The 19,369-nt window shown below is 45.8% G+C and overlaps 1 pseudogene; it reads right to left on the reverse strand.

The window, feature by feature from the left end:
• Positions 1-1,365: 1,365 nt before the first annotated feature.
• Positions 1,366-19,369, reverse strand: part of LOC103075666 (uncharacterized protein C16orf59 homolog) — a 24,918-nt pseudogene continuing 6,914 nt past the window's right edge.

Consider the following 19,369-nt stretch of genomic DNA (forward strand, 5'->3'; position numbering starts at 1 on the left):
ATCCTATTCTGAATCCATCAGAGTTCTTAGTTGCCAACATCAGAATCTACTCTAGTTAGTTTAAGGAGTTTATTCAAAATTTTAAATAGCTTTTGGAGTCTTGGGGAGGGCCAGAGATCCAGGCTTGGAGGCTACACAGCTGGAGAAGCAGGCAAAGCACCCAAATGTCCCATAGGACTGTTTCAGAGAAAGCTCCCTGCCTCGGTACTTATGATCCTGGAGGCACCATTCAGCGCTGAGTCCGTGCAACCAGCTCACTTTATCATTATTTTAAAAAATCAACAAATTTGGATTTGAACATCTTATAACAGTCTTTAATATGTAATGGACGATGATATTCCCTTACTGATTGAGTCAGTTTGAGTCAGGCCAACCCCTCATTTTCAAAAGGAGGAATAGAGGCCTAACAAGATGATATGACTTGTGCAAGGTCTTCTGAGTCTCAGGCCATTATAGAGGGTGGGGAGAGGGAGGGGACGGGTCTGCTCCAGTCTGTCAAGAGTGTTGAATTAAAAAGACATTGTTGGGCTTCCCTGGTGGCACAATGGTTAAGAATCCGCCTGCCAGTGCAGGGCACACAGGTTCGAGCCCTGGTCCGGGAAGATCCCACATGCCACGGAGCAACTAAGCCCGTGCACCACGACTACTGAGCCCACACGCTACAGTTACTGAAGCCCACCTGCCTAGAGCCCGTGCTCCACAAGAGAAGCCACCGCGATGAGAAGCGTGCCCACTGCGACGAGGAGTAGCCCCCGCACGCCGCAACTAGAGAAAGCCCGCGCGCAGCAACAAAGACCCAATGCAGCCATAAATAAATAAATAAATATTTTTAAAAATTTAAAGAAAAGAAATGGTAAAATTTGTTTTAAAAAAGACATTGTTAAAAATTTAAAAAAAAAATTTTTGGACTCCCCTGGTGGTCCAATGGTTTCTTTTTAAATGATTTAAATATATATACTTTCTAAAGTAGTTTTAATGTCACAGAATTGGCTTTTAAGTGTGCAGCAAGAGAAAACAGAGGTAGCTAAGAAAAGGCCCCACCAGCCTCAGGTCTCCTGAGCCTGTGGAAGGCCAAGGCAAGCTGAGCCCTGACCAGCAGATTGAGCAGCCATGAGAAAGGCCCTAAGTTCCTCAGGAAGAGCCAGGAGGCAGTCCCCGCCCCTTGGAAATCTGGTTTCCTAAGGGGGTACAGGCATCTCTGGGCCCCCGGCTCACTGCTCCAGTGAAAATCGCCTCAATGCCCATTCATTTAATGCCTCCTAGGGAAGTGCGGCTCTCCCTAACAGTCAGGCTAGGGGGCTGAGGCAGCCTGCCTTTGCTGCATGGTCCTGGGGGACTGGGGGTGGGCCTGGCCACGGGAAGGGCTCAGTCAGCAGGCTTATCTTCTCGTAGGAGGGTGAGGAAGTGCTGGCCTCCCTCCCAGAGCAGGCTGTGTTCAGCCCGGCACAGCTCGAGCCAGGGTGGCCCCAGCGGCTCCCGCTTGCTCACCAGGGGGAGGAATTCGGCCATCAGGACCTTTTCCAGGTGGATCTGCTGGGGCAGCATGGCCCCCCGGAGCCCGAGGGCCGCCGGGGTCTGCAGCTCCTGGGTACTGGGCACCGCTCCCGCAGCCTGCGGAGACGCTGTCCCATCATGGCCTGCAGCCCCTCCGGGGTGAGCAGGCAGCGCTACTCCTGTATCCAGTCCTTGGGCTCTGCCGTGAGCTCTTCCCCATTCGAAGTCTTAGCAGCAAGCAGGCCTCCTGCAGGTGCCGCAACTCTGCCTCCACCTCCGCGGCGCTGAGCCTAGAGCCGGGCCAGCTTGAAGTTGTCTGCATTTTCTGCTTTGGCGGTGGTAGCAGCATCCACAGAATCCCTGGTCTGTGCAGAGCTGAGCCGGGCCCACAGGCTGGGATGCACACGTGCGCAGTCTGCAAACCAGAGAGCAATGTGGTGACTCCAGCCAGCTGGGCTGGGCCACGAGAAGTAGGCAAGGGCCAGGGTAGCGGCCCCAGCCTGTGTTGTCTGGCTCTGCTGAATGTCAGGAGGGGCCTTCGGGGGTCCTGGGGACCTGAGGGGGCACTGTCCGTGAAAAGGGTGACAGAGCTGACCCACTCTGGGAAATGCTAGGAGAGAATTCAAGAAAAAAAGGGGAGAGGAGCCAGCAGTGACTGGTAACCAAGATGTCTGGTGGGGGCTCTGGGTGCTGGCTCTGTACCAGGCACAGCACAAGCACCCGAAAGGCACCACCTTGTTTAAGCCCTACAGCACCTCTAGAAGCTGCTACTATTATTGTCATCTCCACAAGGAAGACAGATGGGGATTTGGAGACACGGAGTGCCTTGTTCAAGGTCTCACAGCTTGAGACAGGCTGAGCTGGGGGCCTCCGAGGCCACTGGCTGAGTCTAAGGTGACCACAGCCGTCCTAGGGAGGCTGACTCTCCTAACGCGTAGTGTCGCCACCCAGCAGAGAAAGCCGAGGGACGGTGAGAGAAGTCTTACCAGCGGGAAGCCTCAGCCTCCCTGCTCTCCACACTCCCCGGGTCTCCCCTCCCCCTCCCCCAGCCTCGAGGCTCAGCCTCACCGGGAATTCCGGGAAGCCGCTTTCCTGAAGGCCTCGGGCAGGGGCAGCTGCATCCTGTCGGAGAAGCCAGTGCCCAGGACAGCTCTGTGTCACTCTGGGGGCTGAAGGCCCCACTCCCTACTCAGAGCCCAGTGAGGGATGAGGCTCACCCACCCCTCAGGCAGGGCTTCCAGGGTGACCCCAGGAGCCAGCCCAGTCCAGGTCCCACCTGGCAGGGAGGAGAGAAAGCAGAGCCCAGGCCTTCGAGAGCTCATGTGGAACCCCAGGGCTGGGTGGATAAGTGGACAGGGCACAGGACAGGCCCCAGTGCATCAAACATGGCACCTTCACAGCCAGCTGTTCCACTCTGCCAGCTTCCGGGCTTGGGCCTCATGGGGTGGCATCCTGGGGCTCCCCTGGCCCACATCCAGCTCAATGCCCTGCCTTCCCGGTCACCCCAAACCCAGACTCCTGCTGCTGCCGGGATCTGATCAGGTAGAGACAGTAGTTCCTCCAGTGAGGGTCTGGGAAACGCGCCCCTTATCCTTGAGTGTAAAAGCTTCTGGGGCCTGAGGCACAGCCAACGGGACTATTTGTTGGTCCCTGTGGCCTGGTTCAGGCTTGGTGGCTCCGGCCCCTTCCCCATACAGGCCTGATCCCCCACTGACAGAAGCCTGTGCTCAGGGAGGTCCTTGGCAGGCACCCTGGTTTGGTGGATGCCCCTGGGGGCTTTTGTCTCTGATGCACGGCTGTCAGCCCTGCGTGAGGCGCTGAGGGGGGCAGAGGCTCTGGTGGCAGGGGAAGCAGCCATGGACGCAGACTTCAGGCTGGGGGCCTTGCCCTTGTCGTCTTCTCCAGCCTTTGAGATGCCTTTTCACACCCGTACAGCCTTCTCCAGTGCCTGGGTCAAAAGCTCCGGCTCCTTGAGGTTCTGCGGGCTGGGTGTGCATGCTGCAGATGGGGCCTCTTCGTTAGTTTCTGGCCCTGGGCTGGGCTCCGGAGCCGGGGTCTCGGCTGGTTCCCAGGCACGCAGCAGCCGCCGGGAGCCTCGCAGGCTCCGCTCCAGCTGCCGCTGTCACTCGGGCGCAGGAGTCCAGGGCGTCATGCAGCTCGGACACCAGCCTGGAAGGGACACACCCAAGGCTCAGCAGCCTCGGGCCGCGCCGCCTCCCGCCCCCTCCAGGGCGTGGAATCCACCAGCTCGAGCAGCCAGCAGGGTCCAGTGGTTAAGACTCTGAGCTTCCACTGCAGGGGACACGGGTTCGATCCCTGGTTGGGGAACTAAGATCCCACATGCTGCACAGTGTGGCCAAAAATTAAAAAAAAAAAAAAAAAAAAAAAAATTAGATGGGGGGACATGTCAAAAACAGCACCATGAAGATACACTCAGTCAAACCCAGAATGTGGGAAATTCTACAGAACAAATGATACAGTTTCCTCAACAAATAAATAGCATTAACATAATAGGGAAGGACTGCTACAAATTAAAAGAGACATACCAACCAAAAATAATGCGTGGATCTTTTTGGATCCTGATCTGAATGAACCAAATTAAAAAAAAAAAAAAAAAGACATTTTTGGACGTCACGGATATCATCGCTAAGCTCCTTTCACTAATTTGTCACGGAGACAATAAGGTTTCGATCCCTCCCCTACTTCGACCTGACTCTGGCACCTTGGGCCACCCCTTCAGTATCCTCATCTCTAAAATCCCTGGAGAATTGATCTTGAGCCTAATAACAAGCTACCATTTATTGAGCGCTGTGCTAAGTGCTGCGTGTGCGCCGTCTCATTTAGTCCTTACATCCACAAGGAAGCAGATACTTTCATTAGTTTCATTTTATGGATGGGGCCTAAAGGGGTTCAGAGCCTTGCCCAAGGGAGTGAAAAATCTGAGCTGCCATTCAAGTAGAGCACTGGCCCTTAAACTCTGCCTCTCCATCTTTATGGAAAATTCTAGCTTTAATGCTCTACTGTCCTCTGATTCAACCTTGATACCTCAGTGGGAAACGAGTGCCCTGTTGCGCCTGTAAGACCTATAATCGCCCACTGAACCACACTCTTTCTGGTTTTGGCCTAGCGTGATGTAATGACCCTTGTCTCTGTTTAATAGGGAAGAGGTGAGGATGAACCAGGTGATGACTGGTAAGTGTTTTGAGCCTGTTGAAGAAAAGCTTGGTGTCGTAGGCTTCCACATGGGAAAAGAATTATTTTTAATAGGAGTGAGAAACTATGAGAATTCAGTAGCAAGAGCCATGTTGTTTTTAGGTGATGGTCTCTTAAACCAAGAGCTGTCATTTTGTTTAATGATTTCCAACCTGAATAAGCAGTATAACAAGTGAGCCTCAAAATCAGTCATTCAACCAAAAGGCAAACATTTTTGTAACCAGGGGATAGGGGAGCTTTACAGCCTTTAAACAATATAATCTGAGAGCACCCCTGCCATCTTACCAACTGGCAACACAAAATACGTGGGTTTTAATCATTACGCTGTGATAGCTGAACAGCCAGCTGGTAGGAAGCTTAACTCTGCTTTATTCCCTGGGGAAAAAATAAGTTTAGAATCATGTGGTGTGTTTATTTATGTTTTCAAATCGACTGCAAAGTATTTTTCAAATGCTGTAAACATACCAGTCAATTAACACCCTCTTTTTTTCAATTTTCTTTTTTATGTTTCTGAATTTTATTTTTATACAGCAGGTTCTTATTAGTTATCTATTTTATACAATTAGTGTATACATGTCAATCCCAATCTCCCAATTCATCCCACCACCCCCCCACCTCCACCCCCGCCACTTTCCCCCGTTGGAGGCCATACGTTTGTTCTCTCCATCTGTGTCTCTATTTCTGCCCTGCAAACCGGTTCGTCTGTACCATTTTTCTAGGTTCCACATAGAACCTAGCTATTCCTGGCTATTGTAAATAGTGCTGCAATGAACATTGGGATGCATGTGTCTTTTTGAATTATGGTTTTCTCTGGGTATATGCCCAGTAGTGGGATTGCTGGGTCATATGGTAATTCTATTTTCAGTTTTTTAAGGAACCGCCATACTGGTCTCCATAGTGGCTGTATCAATTTACATTCCCACCAACAGTGCAAGAGGGTTGCCTGTTCTCCACATCCTCTCCAGCATTAGTTGTTTGTAGATTTTCTGATGATGCCCGTTCTAACTGGTGTGAGGTGATGATACCTCACTGTAGTTTTGATTTTGCATTTCTCAAATCATGAGTGATGTTGAGCAGCTTTTCATGTGCTTCTTGGCCATCTGTATGTCTTCTTTGGAGAAATGTCTGTTTAGGTCTTCTGCCCATTTTTGGATTGGGTTGTTTGTTTTTTTGATATTGAGCTGCATGAGCTGTTTATATATTTTGGAGATTAATCCTTGTCCGTTGGTTCGTTTGCAAATATTTTCTCCCATTCTGAGGGTTGTCTTTTTGTCTTGTTTGTAGTTTCCTTTGCTTTGCAAAAGCTTTGAAGTTTCATTAGGTCCCATTTGTTTATTTTTGTTTTTGTTTTGTTTTTTACATCTTTATTGGAGTATAATTGCTTTACAGTGGTGTGTTAGTTTCTGCTTTATAACAAAGTGAATCAGTTATACATATACATATGTTCCCATATCTCTTCCCTCTTGCGTCTCCCTCCCTCCCACCCTCCCTATCCCACCCCTCTAGGTGGTCACAAAGCACTGAGCTGATCTCCCTGTGCTATGTGGCTGCTTCCCACTAGCTATCTATTTTACGTTTGGTAGTGTATATATGTCCATGCCACTCTCTCGCATTGTCACAGCTTACCCTTCCCCCCATTGTCACCGCTTACCCTTCCCCCTCCCCATTTCCTCAAGTCCATTCTCTAGTAGGTCTGTGTCTTTATTCCCGTCTTACCCCTAGGTTCTTCATGACATTTTTTTAGTTTTGGAAATTAATCCTTTGTCAGTTGCTTCATTTGCAAATATTTTCTCCCATTCTGAGGGTTGTCTTTTGGTCTTGTTTATGGTTTCCTTTGCTGTGCAAAAGCTTTGAAGTTTCATTAGGTCCCATTTGTTTATTTTTGCTTTTATTTCCATTTCTCTAGGAGGTGGGTCAAAAAGGATCTTGCTGTGATTTATGTCAAAGAGTGTTCTGCCTATGTTTTCCTCTAAGAGCTTGATAGTTTCTGGCCTTACATTTAGGTCTTTAATCCATTCTGAGCTTACTTTTGTGTATGGTGTTAGGGAGTGTTCTAATCTCATACTTTTACATGTACCTGTCCAGTTTTCCCGGCACCACTTTTTGAAGAGGCTGCCTTTTCTCTATTGTATACTCTTGTCTCCTTTATCAAAGATGAGGTGACCATATGTGCGTGAGTTTATCTCTGGGCTTTCTATCCTGTTCCATTGACCTATATTTCTGTTTTTGTGCCAGTTCCATATTGTCTTGATTACTGTAGCTTTGTATTATAGTCTGAAGTCAGGGAGTCTGATTCCTCCAGCTCCATTTTTTCCCCTGAAGACTGCTTTGGCTATTCGGGATCTTTTGTGCCTCCATACAAATTTTAAGATTTTTTGTTCTGGTTCTGTAAAAAATGCCACTGGTAATTTGATAGGGATTGCATTGAGTCTGTAGATTGACTTGGGTAGTATAGTCATTTTCACAAGATTGATGCTTCCAATCCAAGAACATGGTATATCTCTCCATCTGTGTCATCTTTGATTTCTTTCATCAGTGTCTTATACTTTTCTGCTTACAGGTCTTTTGTCCCCCTAGGTAGGTTTGTTCCTAGGTATTTTATTCTTTTTGTTGCAGTGGTGAATGGGAGTGTTTCCTTAATTTCTCTTTCAGATTTTTCATCACTAGTATATATAGGAATGCCAGAGATTTCTGTGCATTAATTTTGTATCCTGCAACTTTACCAAATTCATTGATTAGCTCTAGTAGTTTTCTGGTGGCATCTTTAGGATTCTCTATGTAGAGTATCATGTCATCTGCAAACAGTGACAGTTTTACTTCTTCTTTTCCAATTTGTATTCCTTTTGTTTCTTTTTCTTCTCTGATTGCCGTGGCTAGGACTTCCAAAACTATGTTGAATAATAGTGGTGAGAGTGGACATCCTTGCCTTGTTCCTGATCTTAGAGAAAATGCCTTCAGTTTTTCACCATTGAGAATGATGTTTGCTGTGGGTTTGTTGTATGTGGCCTTTATTATGTTGAGGTAGTTCCCTCTATGCCCACTTTCTGGAGAGTTTTTATCACAGATGGGTGTTGAATTTTGTCAGACGCTTTTTCTGCATCTATTGACATGATCATATGGTTTTTATCCTTCAATTTGTTAATATGGTGTATCACATTGATTGATTTGCGTATATTGAAGAATCCTTGCATCCCTGGGATAAATCCCACTTGATCATGGTGTATGATCCTTTTAATGTGTTGTTGGATTCTGTTTGCTAGTATTTTGTTGAGGATTTTTGTGTCTATGTTCATGAGTGATATCGGTCTGTAATTTTCTTTTTTTGTGGTATCTTTGTTGGGTTTTGGTATCAGGCTGATGGTGGCCTCATAGAATGAGTTTGGGAGTGTTCCTTCCTCTGCAATTCTTTGGAAGAGTTTGAGAAGGATGGGCGTTAGCTCTTCTCTAAATGTTTGATAGAATTCACCTGTAAGGCCATCTGGTCCTGGACTTCTTGTTTGTTGGCAGATTTTTAATTACAGTTTCAATTTCATTACTTGTGATTGGTCTCTTCACATTTTCTATTTCTTCCTGGTTCAGTCTTGGAATGTTATACCTTTCTAAGAATTTGTCCATTTCCTCCAGGTTGTCCATTTTATTGGCATAGAGTTGCTTGTAGTAGTCTCTTAGGATGCTTTGTATTTCTGCGGTGTCTGTTGTAACTTCTCCTTTTTCATTTCTAATTTTATTGATTTGAGTCCTCTCCCTCTTTTTCTTTTTGAGTCTGGCTAAAGGTTTATCAATGTTGTTTATCTTCTCAAAGAACCAGCTTTTAGTTTTATTGATCTTTGCTTTTGTTTTCTTTGTTTCTGTTGCATTTATTTCTGCTCTGATCTTTATGATTTCTTTCCTTCTGCTAACTTTGGGTTTTGTTTGTTCTTCTTTCTCTAGTTCCTTTAGGTGTAAGGTTAGATTGTTTATTTGAGATTTTTCTTGTTTCTTGAGGTAGGCTTGTATTGCTATAAACTTCCCTCTTAGAACTGCTTTTGCTGCATCCGATAGGTTTTGGATGGTCGTGTTTTCGTTGTCATATGTCTCTAGGTTTTTTTTTTATTTCCTCTTTGATTTCTTCAGTGATCTCTTGGTTATTTAGTAACATATTGTTTAGCCTCCATGTGTTCGTGTTTTTTTATATTATTTTCCCTATAGTTGATTTCCAATCTCATAGCGTTGTGGTCGGAAGAGATGCTTGATATAATTTCAATTTTCTTAAACTTACCGAGACTTGATTTGTGACCCAAAATGTGATCTGTCCTGGAGAATGTTCTGTGTGCATTTGAGAAGAAAGTGTAATCTGCTGTTTTTGGATGGAATATCCTATAAATATCAATTAAATCTAAAAGTTTATTTTATGTGATATGAGTATTGCTACTCCAGCTTTCCTTTGATTCCATTTGCATGGAATATCTTTTTCCATCCTCTCACTTTCAGTCTGTATGTGTCCCTAGGTCTGAAGTGGATCTCTTGTAGACAGCATATGTACCGGTCTTGTCTTTGTATCCATTCAGTGAGGCTGTGTCTTTTTGTTGGAGCATTTAATCCATTCGTGTTTAAGGTAATTATCAATATGTATGTTCCTATTACCATTTTCTTAATTGTTATGGGTTTGTTTTTGTAGGTCCTTTTATTCTCTTTTGTTTCTCACTTAGAGAAGTTCCTTTAGCATTTGTCGTAGAGCTGGTTTGGTGGTGCTGAATTTTCTTAGCTTTTGCTTGTCTGTAAAGCTTTTGATTTCTCCGTTGAATCTGAATGAGTTCCTGCCGGGTAGAGTAGTCTTGGTTGTAGGTTCTTCCCTTTTGTCACTTTATTTAATTAATTAATTTATTTACCAAAAGATTAACCATGTTTGATTTTTTTTTTTTTTTTGGTCTGAAAAGTAACTGCCTTATTTTTTTTTTTAACATCTTTATTGGGGTATAATTGCTTTACAATGGTGTGTTAGTTTCTGCTTTATAACAAAGTGAATCAGTTATACATATACATATGTTCCCATATCTCTTCCCTCTTGCGTCTCCCTCCCTCCCACCCTCCCTATCCCACCCCTCTAGGTGGTCACAAAGCACCGAGCTGATCTCCCTGTGCTATGCAGCTGCTTCCCACTAGCTGTCTATTTTACGTTTGGTAGTATATATATGTCCATGCCAGTCTCTCACTTTGTCACATGGTGCCACTCCCTTCTGGCCTATAGAGTTTCTGCTGAGAAATCAGCTGTTAACCTTATTGGAGTTCCCTTGTATGTTATTTGTCTTTTTTCCCTTGTTGCTTTCAGTAATTTTTCTTTGCCTTTAATATTTGTCACTTTGATTACCATGTGTCTCGGCGTGTTTCTCCTTGGGTTATCCTGCCAGGGACTCTCTGCGCTTCCTGGACTTGGGTGCTTATTTCCTTTCCCGTGTTAGGGAAGTTTTTGACTGTAATCTCTTCAAGTATTGTCTCAGGTCCTTTCTCTCTCTCTCTTTCCTTCTGGGACTCCTATAATGCAAATGTTGTTGAATTTAGTGTTGTCCCAGAGGTCTCTTAGGCTGTCTTCATTTCTTTTCATTCTTTTTTCTTTATTCTGTTCTGTGGCAGTGAATTCCACCATTCTGTCTTCCAGGTCACTTATCCATTCTTCTGCCTCAGTTATTCTGCTATTGATTACTTCTAGTGTAGTTTTCATTTCAGTTATTGTATTGTTCATCTCTGTTTGTTTGTTCTTTAATTCTTCTAGGTCTTTGTTAAACATTTCTTGCATCTTCTCGATCTTTGCCTCCATTCTTTTTCCGAGGTCCTGGATCATCTTTACTATCATTATTCTGAATTCTTTTTCTGGAAGGTTGTCTATCTCCACTTCAACATTTAGTTGTTTTTCTGGGGTTTTATCTTGTTCCTTCATCTGGTACAAAGTCCTCTGCCTTTTCATCTTGTCTGTCTTTCTGTGAATGTGGTTTTTGTTCCACAGGCTGCAGGATTGTAGTTCTTCTTGTTTCTGTTGTCTGCCCTCTGGTGGATGAGGCTATCTAAGAGGCTTGTGCAGGTTTCCTGATGGGAGGGACTGGGGGTGGGTAGAGCTGGGGGTTGCTCTGGTGGGCAGAGCTCAGTAAAACTTTAATCCTCTTGTCTGCTGATGGGTGGGGCTGGGTTCCCTCCCTGTTGGTTGTTTTCCCTGAGGCGACCCAGCACTGGAGCCTACCTGGGCTCTTTCGCGGGGCTAATGGCATACTCTGGGAGGGCTCACGCCAAGGAGTACTTCCCAGAACTTCTGCTGCCGGTGTCCTTGTCCCCACGGTGAGCCACAGCCACCCCCTGCCTCTGCAGGAGACCCTCCAACACTAGCAGGTAGGTCTGGTTCAGTCTCCTGTGGGTTCACTGCTCCTTCCTTTGTGTCCCACTATGCACACTACTTGGTGTGCGCCCTCCAAGAGTGGAGTCTCTGTTTCCCCCAGTCCTGTCGAAGTCCTGCAATCAAATCCCACTAGCCTTCAAAGTCTGTTTCTCTAGGAATTCCTCCTCCCATTGCCGGACCCCCAGGTTGGGAAGCCTGACGTGGGGCTCAGAACCTTCACTCCAGTGGGTGGACTTCTGTGGTATAAGTGTCCTCCAGTTTGTGAGTCATCCACCCAGCAGTTATGGGATTTGATTTTATTGTGATTGTGCCTCTCCTACTGTCACACTGCAGCTTCTCCTTTGCCCTTGGATGTGGGGTCTCTTTTTTGCTGAGTTCAAGTGTCTTCCTGTTGATGATTGTTCAGCAGTTAGTTGTGATTCCGGTGCTCTCGCAAAAGGGAGTGAGCACATGTCCTTCTACTTCGCCATCTTGAGTCAATCCTAAATAACACCCTCTCTTAAAAACGATATGTAAGCTCCTCAGAAGATACAAACAGGGCTTATTGAAGGGAAATTAAGTATGGGGACCTGGCTTTCAGCTCTTCTCATGCTCAGAGGAGCCAACAACACATGCTTTGGGCTAGACCCTACGTCTACTAACACCAATGCCATTCCTCCCTGGGGCATTCAGTGCTTCAGACATTTTGTCCACCCCTCAGGCCCCAATTTCCATTAGATCTCCCCTGCTTTTTCTCTCAAGGCACCTTGAACTTTCCCTTATGAACTTATCCATAATTTTTCTTCATTACTTGTTAATGCTTGCCTCTCCCACCATACCGTAAATTCCATGTATGTGTACCCAGTACCAAATGCAGACTCTGATACTTGGTGAGTGCTCAGTAAATATTTGTGGATCTGTGTGTTCCTGTGGAGAATGGGGAGGAATGGGTGAGAATCTAAAAAGCAATTTTCATAGGATTGAAAATCTTTCATCTTTCTGATCTCTTCATAAAAACGCATGTTGCCCAGCTAGATTGTGATTTTAGAAATTTGTGCTGCAGGAGTCGGTGAGGGATGTCTCAAGTTTGTCTTCATGTTACTAAACCAGAGTGGGTCCACTTGCCCATGCGCAGTAAAGCCGATCTACTGACCCTGGGTTGTGGTGAATACAGTGCAGTGTTTATTGCAGGGTGCCAAGCAAGGAGTCCAGGTAGCAAGTGCTTAAAAGACCCAAACTCCCTGAAGGCTTTCAGGGAAATGTTTATAAAGACAGGATGAGGGAGGGGGGTTGTCAGGTATGTGATCATCTTGTGGACACTCCTCTGATTGGTTGGTGGTGAGGTAATCGGGAGTCAACATCATCAACCTTCTTGTTCCAACCGGTCTGTGCGTGTGGGCAGCACGCAGTTAACTTGTTCCACCAGTGTGAGTTTCAGTGTCTGCAAAACAGCTCAAAGGACGTGACTCAGAATATTATCTATAGCCCTTGAGGAGGAATTAAAGGTCCTTCACTTTTTTTAATGGCTAAACTGTTATTATTTTGTCTTGCTTGTCTTTTTTCCTTTCTTTCTGCATTTTCTCACTTCTCTGATTAAATTTATACTTTGACAAAAGTTTTTCTACAGGCAAAAGGTAGGAGGAGGACATGGGGGGAGTTCTGTTCTGGGAAGGCCCCATAGGGTCCTGTTCGGTTACATTCAGTCCTCTGATGCCATTTAGTTCATGCCCAAGATATATGCATATGTATACAATGCAGTGACCAAGAAAGGGGGATTTACAGTCAGAAAGGTCTCAGCTCAAATCCTCCCCGTATTTGCTGGTCATGTGATTTTAGGTTATCATGGCAGCCATGAAAGGGTGCCACTCCAACCTCCTGCTTCAGGAGCATAACTGAGGGCCCAGCTCCTGCCCCTCTGGATTCACTGCTGCATTTGCACCTAGGCTGCGTTGCCCATGGGCTGCTCCCAGCCAGTGAGTAAGCACAGTCAGAGTACTAGTGCAGGCCATCCCAGGGACACGCGGGACTCCTCCAACGGGCCACCTTGGCTGCAGGACTCCTCGTTGGCCTGGCTGAGACTTTCCTAGAGGTCCTGTGTCTCCTCCCCAGGGTCCAGACTGGCATCGCCACCTGCAGGCGCGCTCTGCCTTCTCCTGCCCCCTCCTCTGAGCCTTTCCCCGGCACTTCCCCCCGTACGGTTCTTGCACTTCTTTTTTTTTTTTTAACATCTTTATTGGAGTATAATTGCTTTACAATGGTGTGTTAGTTTCTGCTTTATAACAAAGTGAATCAGCTACACATAATACATATAGCCGCATATGGTTCTTGCACTTCTAATCCCATCTTGGCGTCTGCTTCTTGGAGGACCCAGTGAATTAACACAGCTAGTCACCTAACCTCTCTCTGGCTCCGTTTCCTCATCTGTTAATTCCCTTTAGGGTTGCAGTGAGGTTCAGTGTGAATAACCTCGGAAACGTGGCCGGCATCCTGCACACAAGAGCTATCATTCATTCCCAGCTTTTCACCTTCACATCGCCCACTCCTGCTCCTTCCCATTGACTGTCTCTATTGCGGTATCTTGTAGCTCTTCCCTTCGGTTCCCAAGGTATCAACTAGCTCGATGCACCCCTCCCGTCCCCCACAGTTCCCCTGTCTTAATATACTAACAAGAGCAGTGTTTTAACATGAGTCCTCTGTGGCATAACCTGTAGTCATTGTAATGATAGAACAGCTTAAACAAATCATGAAATGACGATGTATCTTTGGCTCCTTCCTAAGTCCCCTTTCTGCCTCTCTTTCTGTTCTGACTCCTTCAGTGCTGGGAGGAATAGACTTTAGCTGTCTCTTCTCTGCTCCCAATAAAACCTGTTGTCACGGAGGACAAACCAGTGAGGGTGCCTCGTGTCTCTTCTGTATTTAGCTGTCTATTCCTCCTTCCCATAGGATGGGCCCCCCTGGGCAGCTGAGGGTAGGAGCGATGGCTCTGGCTGCCTCTCCACGCTGCTCTGGATCTTCCTTTAAGCACTTCATTCCCAAATGGCAGCCCCTCCTTTCTAGATAGGGCCTGAAGTTCTACTTGCACCAAAGTGGTGGCCAAATAGAGTCGATCTTGCTTATCTCTGCTTCAGGCACAGCACGTAGAAGGCTCTGCTTGGTAGACAGGATGGCCTTAGTGTAGGCAGCTGATGGGCAAAGTCCACCCTCTCCTCTGCTGCTGGAGCCCCTCAGAATGTCTCCTTTGCCGTCTAGACCTCTCTGGGCGGGCCCATGGCAACTCATAAATGGCCTGATCCTCTAGGGCAGACCTGCATTCATTCAGCTGGACTTCTGAACTAGGGCTACACTGAGTATCTTCGCTTAGTTCTTAGCTGAATTGAACTTTCTGAACCTTCTGGAATCTCCCCGAAAACACCCAGCCCTAACCCTTCCTTTCAGTATTTTCTGTTGCAGCGGTGCATATTAGAGTTCTCAGCGATCTTTTACCAAAAACCGCCTTCCTCTGTAGAATCCAACAGCCCGGGAGCTCCTTTCAAATGGGCTGGGAGGACCGTGTGCTGCTTCTTGGCCTTTGGTAAGCCTCTGTCTCCGAGGCTTTCAGGACTCCCACGCCTGGGCTCGTTGCCCCACCCAGAGTTCGACAAGTGAAAAGTTGAAAAACAAAGGATGATGAGACAGAGAGAATAAACGCTGCTTATTGTAAAAAGTCAAACCGTAAACAAGCCTAGGGAGCAGACACTGTGGGTGCTCCACCCGTATCTCTTGGCCTTCACCATTCCCATGCATGCTTGTGGCGTCCTCCTCCAAGCCCCCGTGACTGTCATTCTGAGGGCTTCCTTGGGCTTGCCCAAGCACAGGCAGAATGGGGAGTAAATGCCCCACGAGTGGCTCTCAACCATTGATGGCAGCAGCTGGTATATAACTAGTCCGTCTTCCTTCCCCCTAGGGTGGGACGCGTCTGACGCAGGTTCTACACCAATTTCCAGTTGCCTCAGTTGCGCACAGTGATGACATGCTCGCTAACACACCCCCACTTCCCTCCTAGTGCTTCTTGAATCTCTCTCTCATTTCAACTACTCACATCAAATCCTCATCTCCAGGCCTGCTTCTAGAGGAATCCAACCTAGAACAGCCCATTGTCTTCAGACAATATTGTCTGAAGATAGCCCTTCACATTGCTTACAGCAATGAACTCCCACGTTTTTGCCCGTATACCTTCCTTAGTATGCACCCCCATTATATTCATACTTGTTTATTTATAAATGATATCCTTTCATTAGCCAGTATATTAAGTCATGGGCTATACCTTGGGCCAGCTTTATACCCATACTTTTAATAGGTACCTGGATAATTTTGAGTTCTCTGAACAACCTCTTTTCAGATCTGACTAGATGGTCATTGTTTTGACTTCAACCGTAGTGGACAAAGAAGGTTCTAGAAAGTGGAGAAATGCATCATTTGTTGCACTGTGAGAAGGAGAACTCATTTTCAGGTTGTTTGATTCTTCTTGCCTTATTATTTCCAAGCAGGGTTTCCTTTGTGGGATTATTCAAAGTCACCTGTTTATTTTATGAGGGCTGGTTTCGTTATAACTAGAGACTAGATTCTGTAAACACACTTTACCTTATAAATGTTGCAAAATGCTGAAAGTAAATGACGAGGCTTATCATCCCTTCAATGCAGGAATTCCCACTCTGTCTTCAAAATCATTTGAGGATTCTTGTCTTGTGACTGTCTGACTTCCAGACAGGGGGAAGGTGGTGGCATGAATCCATATATTACCTACTAGTTGAGTTTATTTTCTTATTCTTTGGTTCAAAAATAAATGTAGTCGAAGTTAGCGTCTTTCCTTCCCCTGCTGCAGTGGATCATCTTGACCACCCCTTGAGATGTGCACCCCTCCTTTGGGTGCCACTGGTTTGCTTGCATCTGTTCCGCATTCCTCCACCTGTTCTTCAAGAGCCTCCCTGCCCTGCACCCACCTCTCCAGGACACCCTGTTCCAGTCAGTCCAGCCTCTTCCCTCCTCTAGCCCTTTGTTTGTTCCCAGTTGTGACGTGGGCCCTCCCTCCTGCCCCAGTTCCATCCGTGGTGTTTTCATCTTTCCTTTCCCATGGGCTTTCTCACTCTGCTCCGGACCCCTGGAACATGTCTAGCCCTCACCACACTTTTCTTTTTTTTTTAATGCACCACCTCCTTATTTGTCTGTAGCTGGGCTCTAACAGCTGCCCACAGGCTAGAGCCACTTGAGTGCAGAGAGGACAGAGAGCTAATTGGAGGTGACGCTTAATCTTATTAAGTGGCGCCGGATCCTACATCCCATAACCAGCCCAGGGGCCCGAGGATCCTCTGGGCTCTGCTCTTCTGGCTCTCCCAGCGTCTGTCTCCTCTGGTAACTGGCTGGGGAGTGTAAACATTAATTGGTCTGTGGCACGCAGGTAGTAAGGAAGCCATAGAGAAATTACTGCAACTCCTAGCTGAGAGGATAGAACAGTGCCGGGCTCAGGGTGAATTAGGCTACGTTCCTCCTGGATTACAGCTTCTGTTCTGCCTTCCAGACTGAGTCAAACACATTCATAATAAGACTTTTTGTTTTAAGCCCACATTTATTTTTTGAAACTAGATCTCCCAAAGCATAGAACTAACCTACTTATTTTTTTTACAGCTTTATTAAGATATATTTCACATACTATATAATTCACCCACTTAACGTGTACAGTGGGCTTTAGTAAATTGACAGAATTGTGCAATCAGTTCATGTGATGTTCAGTTTTACATGTCAGCTGGGCTAGGCTACAGTCTCCAGTTATTCAGTTAAACGCTAATCTAGGTGCTGTGTGAAGGTGTTTTGTAGATGTGATTAAAGTCCACCATCGGTGAACTTTAAGTAAGGGAGATTATTTTAGACAGTCTGGGTAACCCTGATTCAGTCAGGTGAAAGGCCGTAAGAGCAGACCTGGGGTTTCCCAGGAGAAGGAATTCTGCCTACAGACTGTAGCTTTAGCTCGTGCCTGGGAATTCCAGCCTGCTCCTCCTGATGGCAGGCCCTATGGATTTCAGACTTGCCTAGCCAGCCCCACGATCGCATAAAGTAACTCTTCATGCAATTAGAGTCCTAAAACACTGGACCACTAGGGAATTCCCTAAATCTCTTAATATATGTCTCCTATCATTTATATGTTTCTGGTTGAACCCTGATTGATACAAACTCACTTTGAAAATACAAGAACAAATTCCCATTTTCCGTAGGAGCCTGCTTTTCTTTTCTGGGATCTCTTGCAATATTCTACCCTTTTGCTCTGTGTTCTTAAGGGTGTTTCTATCTTCCCTCCTGCCCGCAGGGGCTAAGTCTTGGATTTAATCTTCATTGTATATAGGTACGGTCAAAGAAATTTTCACCACCACCAGAACAGTTTGTTTGGACTCTATTTGAAATCTTTCCTGTTGCGATTTCCACTAGAAGGTAAATTTCATGGGGAAGGGGGAAGGATCTTAGTCTGCTCTGCTTATTAAGATACCTCAAGAGCCCAGAACTGTGCCTGACACATAGTAGATGCTCAGTAAACATTTGTTGAATGAATGATTGCCCACAATGGCGTGTAAACTTGAAAGAAGGAGAGGGTTTTCTTTTACATCCTCCGTAAAAGCCTAACAGTGTAGAAGCATCGAGGTACTTGTGGTAAATTACAAAAATGGCCACAAATCCTTCCCTTCTCCTAAAAGCTGGAGTCTGTTTCTCCATCTCTCAAATCTAGGCTTGGCTATGTGAATTGCTTTGGTCAATAGGACATGAACAAATGTGATATAAGCAGAGACTTGAAAAGCGCTTAGGTATTAGGGCTTGGAATTGGAACTCTAACACGACCATGAGCTAGCCTGCTAGTGGGTGACAGGCTACAAAGAGAACCAAGGCATCCCATCTGACAGTGTACCAACCACCAGACATGGGGGTGAGGCCATTCTAGATCATTCAACCAGCTGCCAAACTATAAGCTGAACACAGACACGTGAGCCAGTCCAGATCAGAAGGACTGCCCAACTGACCCATTGGCTCATAAGCCAAATAAAATGTTTGTGATTTTAAACTGCTAAATTGAGGTCATTTTTTACACAGTAATAGATAAACGATACAGTACTCAATAAATTCCCAAGTTCAGATAAAGATACGTCATCCCAGTTCGCAAATATTGTGTGCCTGCTATATGCCAGGCTCTGTGCTTGGCACCAAGAATAAGAAGATTAAAAGATGTGGATCCTGAAAGCTTCCTTAAACATGACACCACAAAACAAGTGAGTAAAGAAAAACATTGATAAATTGGATTTCATAAAAATTTAAAACTTTTGGGCTTTAAAGGGCACCATCAAGAAAGTGAAAAGACAACCCACAGAATGGGTGAAAATATTTACAAATTATGTGTCTGATAAGGGACTTGATTCCAGAATATATAAAAAACTACCATTCAATAATAAAAAGTTAACCCAATTTAAAAATGGGCAAGGGATCTGATTAGACATTTCTCCATAGAATATATACAAATGGTAATGAGATATCACTTTACATCTGCAAGGATGGCTATAGTAAAAAAGACACACAATAGCAAGTGTTGGCGAGGATATGGAGAAATTGCTGGAGGAAATGTAAAATGGGGCAGCTGCTTTGGAAAGCAGTTTGGCAGTTCCCCAAAATGTTAAACACAGAGTTACCATATGACCTAGTCTGGATCGTACTCTGACACCAGTCAACCAGTTCTCCAATTCTCCAGACACCAATTGTTTGTCCAACAGTTCAATTTAATTCTGACACTAACTACCTGGAGTTAGTGACAGATTCCACAGATTGAAGGGTTCAGTCCCACCAGACTGCCTCCGATGCCAGTGCAATGTCCTGGGCCACCCGTACTTCTGGCTATAAATTGTAGGTTCCCACGACCCCCTCCTTAAATTCAGTAGTTTGCTAGAATGGCTCACAGACTTCAGGGAAATACTTTACTTACATTTATGACTTTATTATAAAGGATACAACTCAGGAATAGCCAGATGGAAGAGATACGCAGGGCAAGGTATGGAGAAGGGAGGGAGTATAGAGCTTCCATGCCTTCTCCAGGCACACCACTGTCCCAGCAAGTCCATGTGTTCACCAGCCTGGAAACTCGCCTGGAATCTCATTGTTCAAGAGTTTTTTATAGAGTTCCAGCTCCAGCACCACCTCCCTTTCCCAGAGGGGTTGGTGGGTGGGGCTGAGAGTTCTAACCCTCTGATCACTTGGTCTTTCTGGTGATTGGCCCTATCCTATAGCTATCTGGGGCGGGGGGGGGGGGGGGGG

This window comes from Lipotes vexillifer, unplaced genomic scaffold (genome assembly GCF_000442215.2).
Source record: "Lipotes vexillifer unplaced genomic scaffold, Lipotes_vexillifer_v1.1 scaffold587, whole genome shotgun sequence".
Lineage (NCBI taxonomy): Eukaryota > Metazoa > Chordata > Mammalia > Artiodactyla > Lipotidae > Lipotes > Lipotes vexillifer.